This window comes from Crotalus tigris, unplaced genomic scaffold (assembly GCF_016545835.1).
Source record: "Crotalus tigris isolate CLP2741 ecotype Arizona unplaced genomic scaffold, ASM1654583v1 scf7180000018923.2277400, whole genome shotgun sequence".
Classification (NCBI taxonomy): Eukaryota; Metazoa; Chordata; class Lepidosauria; order Squamata; family Viperidae; genus Crotalus; species Crotalus tigris.
The window spans coordinates 839143-845582 of NW_024097276.1; positions in this window are offsets into that span (position 1 = coordinate 839143).

Consider the following 6440-nt stretch of genomic DNA (forward strand, 5'->3'; position numbering starts at 1 on the left):
CTTATTGTTATTAATTTTAAAACCCGAAACCCGTCTATATTGATATATCAATTGTAATAACTCTATTACAGAGTGAGTAGGTTGGGACAGGGTAACCACCAAGTCATCTGCAAAAGCTCTTAGTTTATATTCTTTTTTGTTAACTTCTATTCCTTTTATTTGCTGTGATTCTCGAATTTTAATCAACAATATTTCCAAAGTTAAAACAAACAGCAAAGGTGACAATGGACATCCCTGTCTAGTCCCCTTTTCTATTGTAAAAACCTCATTTTATCGATTAGTCTTAACATAAATTGCCAATTCAATTGGTCAAAAGCTTTCTCAGCATCTAGAAATATCAATCCTGCAGAGACTTGATTATTTTTATCTAGATATTCTAATAAGTTAATAATTTGTCTGACATTATTCTTCATATACCTTCCAGTTATAAAACCCGTTTGATCCTTATGTATAATCTGACACAAAACCCTCATAAGCCTATTAGCTAATATTTTGCAAAAATCTTATAATCTACATTTAAAAGAGATATAGGTCTATAATTCTTTGGTAAAGTAAGATCTTGATCTTCTTTTGGAATTAAAGATATAAAGGCTCTGCCCCATGACAGAGGAATCTCTAAACCCTGTAATATATTATTAAAAAGCTGTCTTAAAGGTTGAATCATCTCTTGTACCAAAGTTTTATAATAAATAGATGTCAAACCATCCGTACCCGGTGCTTTACCTAATTTTAATTCTTTAATCACTGTCTCAATTTCCTCACTAGTAATTGGACTATTAATTTCTTGTTTCTGATCTTCTGTTAATTTAAGAAAGTTGACTTCATTTAAATAATTATCTATATCTGAGACCTGTATTTTAGTACTCTTATATAATTTTTGATAATGATCTAAAAAAGATTTCTTAATCAACTCCTTCTGATATACCAATTTACCATTATGATTTATTTTATCTATAATTCTCTGTCTCTGTTGCTTTCTGAATTGGTAAGCCAACCATCTCCCTGGTTTATTAGCATTACAAAATGTATTTTGTCTCATATACAGTAAGTTAGTTGCAGTTTGATCAGCCATCAACATATTAAATTGTGATTTAAGCAATTTTATAGATTCTTTAAACTTTTCATCTGTAGGATTTGAAATCAAAAATTTTTCTTTTAATTTAATCTCATCTTCCAAATCCTTACGTTTCTGAATCTGCTTTTGTCTGTGAGTATTATTCATTTGTATCAAGATCCCACGCATGAAGGCTTTAACTGCATCCCATACCATTGACATTGATGTTCCCTTATGCATATTTAAAACAAAATAATCCTTTAAATGCTCCTTTAATTTTTGAACATTCTTTTCTTGTCTAAATAAGTTTTCATTCATCCTCCACGATCTCCTCTCCTCTTTTTCATCAACCAACTCCATCCAAACTGAACTGTGGTCCGTCAAAGTCCTAGGAAAAATCTTAGCATTCTTTACCCTAAAGTATAAATCAGTTGTAATCAAGAAAAAATCAATTCTTGAAAAGGATTGGTGTCTGTCTGAAAAGAAAGTAAAGTCTCTCTCCTCCTGATTGCGTTCCCCCCAGTAGTCTCTCAGCTCCCAGTCCTCTTTCAAATCAAAAAAGGCTTTAGGTAGTTTAGCCTGTTTAAAAAAAGTAGAAGATCCTTTTTTGTCTCTTTGTATATCTAACACACCATTCCAATCACCCATTAATATCACAGATCTATAATCCAACAAAGTTAATTTCTGATGTACCAATCTGTAAAATTGTTCCTGTTGTTGGTTTGGTGCATACAACCCCACTATAAGTATTTTCTTCCCATATAAACCAATCATAACATATCTCCCTTGAAGATCAGATTCTACCAAACAGGCTGATAAGTTTTGCTTAACATAAATGACTACTCCCCCTTTTTTCCCAGGAGTAGAAGATACAAAATGAGATCCCAAACGAGCATTGGCTAAATGTTTTTGGTCTTTAGATAAAATATGTGTTTCCTGCAAACAAATAATATCATTATTATGTTGCTTTAAGTAATGAAAGATTTTCTTTCTCTTTTGGGGGGAATTAAGGCCATTAGCATTCCAGGTCAGGAGCTTTACCGTCTCCCTTAACCAACAGCCTGGAGAAGACTGCTTGAAGATCTGCCATAGAAGAATGTGCTGCAGAACTCTTGGGTCTTGCTCCTCCCACCAGCAACGAAGCAATTTCTTGAAGAGATTCTTTAACTTCTTTCTTCTGTTGTTCCTTTTCCTTGCGTCTATGTGCTGCATGGGTCATTCTTTGCTCTTTGATCTCTGTTTGTCGCGACCATTCCACCTGTGGCTTTCCAGCAACCATCACACCTTGTCCTTCAGACTGTTGTTCCACCTCTTTACCATCCAAAGCTTTCTGCATCATAAATGATGGTGAGCCTGCTCCCAGGACCGAACTGTAAAACTCCTTTGCTTTAGTAACTGTATTGAGTCTGTAACGTGTCCCCGCATGGCTCAACAATATCCGTCGGAATCTCCCATCTGAATGGCATCATTCTTGTTTTAAGTTCATTAGCTAGAAAAGCAAAATCTTTTCTCTTTCTTAAAATTTTAGATGGGATCTCCTTTAAGATAATGACATCTTGAGCAGCAATCTGAAACCTCTTATTATAGAAAGCTTGTATAATTTCATTACGCAGAGATCTCTTTGCAAAATAAATCACCACATCTCTTGGTAACTTCTTCTGTTTTGCGACCCAGGAATTAACTCTGTAAACTTTTTCCACTTCTCTAAGTATTCCATCTTTCTCCCTATTCAGAATAACAGCAAAGTCATTTACCACAATTTCTGCCAGATCTTGTTGCATATCCTCTTTCAGACCCCTGATTCTTAAAGCATATTCCATTTCCCTATACTGAGACATAACAAATCTTTTTTTCCATGCCTTCAAATTTATCTTCCAGGGTATCAACCTTTTCTTCAACCTCTTCAACCCTTGAATCAAGCTTCTCAACCACAGAAGCCAGTCCTGATAGAGCCATAACTATATCTTGCCTCAGAATAGTGTTATTCTGCTCTAACAGGTTCTTCATTTCTCCTCTGATTTGAGTTTTATTCTGATCTAAAAGCTCCTTCATTTCCCCTCTAATTTCAGTTTTGTTCTGATCTAAAAGCTCCTTCATTTCCTCTCTGATTTGAGATACAGCATTTCCCATTATATCTTTCATGTCTTGTACAGATAATACTGGCAGAGGAGGAGAAGATGGTGGTGTAAGTTTAGGTTGTTGTACCGGTGTAGCTTTAGGTTGTTGTACCGGTAAGATCGCAGGGGAAGAAGCCACCTTTAGGAACTGTAGAATCTGCTTGCCTCTTTGAAGCCATTTTTTAAAAAAGGAAAAATCTTATTTCCTCTTCTTCCTTCTTAAAGAAAATACAATAAAAAATCCTCTAGAAAAAAATAAAAAGCAAAGGAGAGTTTAAAAGCTATTTCAAAAACACAAAACCACCTTCTAAAAAAAAGTTTAAAAAATTTAAGTAGAAAAAACTAAATAGTCCATAACATTCCATTTGACTCGCTTTCTTCCGAAAAAAAAAGCACTTTCAAATCACCATTTTACTTTCACTCTCCACACAAGCAAAAAACAAAGAAAAAGAAAAGAAAATCAGCCTAAACTAAAAAGGAAATAAAAAATCAATAAGTCCAATCCTTTATCCAGCTCTGTCCGCCTTTAAAAATCACTCACTCAGTCCTTTTAAGCGTGCGGAGATGGTAGCGGCGTTTCGCTTTGTTCCCGAAGGAACAGAGACAGCTGGGAGGCGGAGGCAGCCCGAACTCCGAGGGAGCTCTCTTTCTACTCCCCAGAAAAAAAATCCTGGAGGGTTTAAGAGGCTCTACCTCTATTCGGGTGATTCTCTACCCCCTCCCTTCACCCGGGAGGGGGATTTCGAGCTGTGGGACAGCTGATCTCTGCTGTGCTCCGCGGTTCTCACGCCGTCCCAGGAGGACGGCTACAATGTAGCCGCCATCATCGACGCTATCCACCGGAAGTCTCCGGAACAGCTCTTTATTGCTTATGTCAAACTCCAACAACGAGCAAAGCCTCCTTTTATACGTCCCCATTCCCCGGACAAGATGGCAACATTATTAGGCACTTTTCGCACCTTGCGCATGTGCGCTTGGTCAGCACCACTCAGTCTGGTCCCGGGCAGCTTTTGCAATTGCCCAGGAACCTTGCAATGTCCTGAGCCTGCATTTGCAGGCTCAGGACACAACACTACCCAAGAAAAGTTTAGAGCAATCTCAGCAACTTTAAGAAATGTGGAATTCAGTTCCTTAAATTCCCCAGCCAATATTAGTTGAAGTCCACTACTGAGAAAATGAGAAATGATGTAGAAATTTATTTATCAAGTGTTACAGAGGGGTGGTGTGCACATGATCAGATACAGTCAGAGTTAATAATGATAATAATTAACCTGCCATGTACAGAGGAAAAATTAACCCTTTCCAGATGTACAGAATATGTTGGCCCAAAGAAAATACTAGCAAGATTTTTTTTTTCACTTAATCTAGATGTATATTCTAGATGTCACAGATAGTATCAAACACAGGCAGGCAGAATGACAATTGCTCTACACTGGGCAATTAATTGGCAGAGTAGGGGCACAAACTTTCTCTAAACTGACCTTCTCTCCTTTGTCTGTTAAATATTGGGTCTCTGTAGCTACTCTGTAAAATTGATTCATAAGGAGAGTCAAGGCTGGAAGCAAGCAACCAATACATTTATATTCATCACTAGGTAGATCATAACTGAGGTTTTTAATGCCAGAAGTTTCCAACAATGGCTAAACGCATGCTCTAATCACTGTCAGAATCAACCATGAATCACAGCAGTTATTTTTTATTATTTAATAATTCTGTTATTTAATACTATTCATGAAAGATCACACAAATTCATTTATTTATACTGTCAAATAGTTTGAAAATCCCTGAGTTAATACAATGTGTAAAACCAGCCAATGAGAACAAATATGTTCTGTGCACCAAACTTTTCTTCTAATCAAGTATTGCTTGTTTATATACTAGTTAACCTAAGTCTCCTCAAAGGATTGGTTGATGACTAAAATGAATGTTTGTGCCTTGTGCTCTTTAGAGAAAGGCAGGTTAGGAAAAAGCCAAGAGAATGTCTGAAAATCTGAAATGGAAGAAATTCTAAGAGGATAGGGAAGAGGCCTATGTTGACCATACTAATTTATTTGCCCACAGTCCTTTCATCCAGTGAATCTCAGTAGTATAATTGCCAAAAGTAATGAAAACCAGAGTTATGCAATGGTCAAATCTATTCTCTAGTTATTATTTCTCAGTCAATACTATTCTTGTGGTAAGGAAAAATTGAAGAAGACGGTACTTAGCTCCTGGAAAAAAAAGTAAGGATAGCAATCTAAATAATAATAAAAATAGCAATATTTTGTGCTATTTGAAAGCAGGAATTCCTTCATAAGATTCAGACTTTAGCTATTGATGGTGACTTAACTGAAAAGAACCAAGATGCCCAATGGGAATAAATGGTAAATCCTAACTATATACACATGTATAATATGGCCTTGTATCACCCCATCCACTATGGCTCTTCCTCATTCAAAATATTACATACCCCTGATTTCTATTATTTTCTTGTGTTGAATTTGCTTTGTATATAAAAATATGTTTCAAGCTTGAAACTGCCCCATTTCAAGCTCAAAAAAGGTACAGAATAACCTATTTTCAAGTTGGAACAATTCTTTCAAACTCAAAGCCTTTCACCTTCCCAACATTTTGCACACATTACAAACAGTAAAGTCATCAGGACTAATGTACTGATTCTCATTCCCAATATGTTCTTCTGAAAGTAGTAAGAGGTATTGCAGGAAAACCTGTAAATATAGGATCGTATAACTTGCCAAATTTTGCATTTCCAATTTAATTTGCAGAATACTGCAATCTAAACATGGTAATAGAATAATTAGTTAAGCCAAAGGCCACATATTTGCACGGCCAACAATGTTCTCATCACCAGGAAATGATAAGTGTAGCATTTGCAATGAATTAGCTAAGATTTTATCATAGCAAGCTGCTGTGGGGAGCCAATCTCAGCATGAGTTTCTGAATCAGGGTTACAGCAGTTGTAAGTATAGGTTTTATAGCTTTGGAGTTTGCCCAACAGACCTTCTAGGAGTCATGAATACTTCAAAGCTCATCACTAGATCTTCCTCCTCTTCTATTAGACTGACATTTAACTAACACCTGGAAGACTCTGCCAAGCTGCACTACTGTGTCTACCTTTGTGAAGCCTTCTCAATAAATTATCTTCCTAGTTTAGAAATATGTAATTAATTGTAATCCTAGTAGGTTTTTAATCAGTCTCTCTCTTCCTGCTGCCTCATCAATAACTTCTATCTTTATAGGAGCTCTGAAAAAAAAAATCAAGAATGATT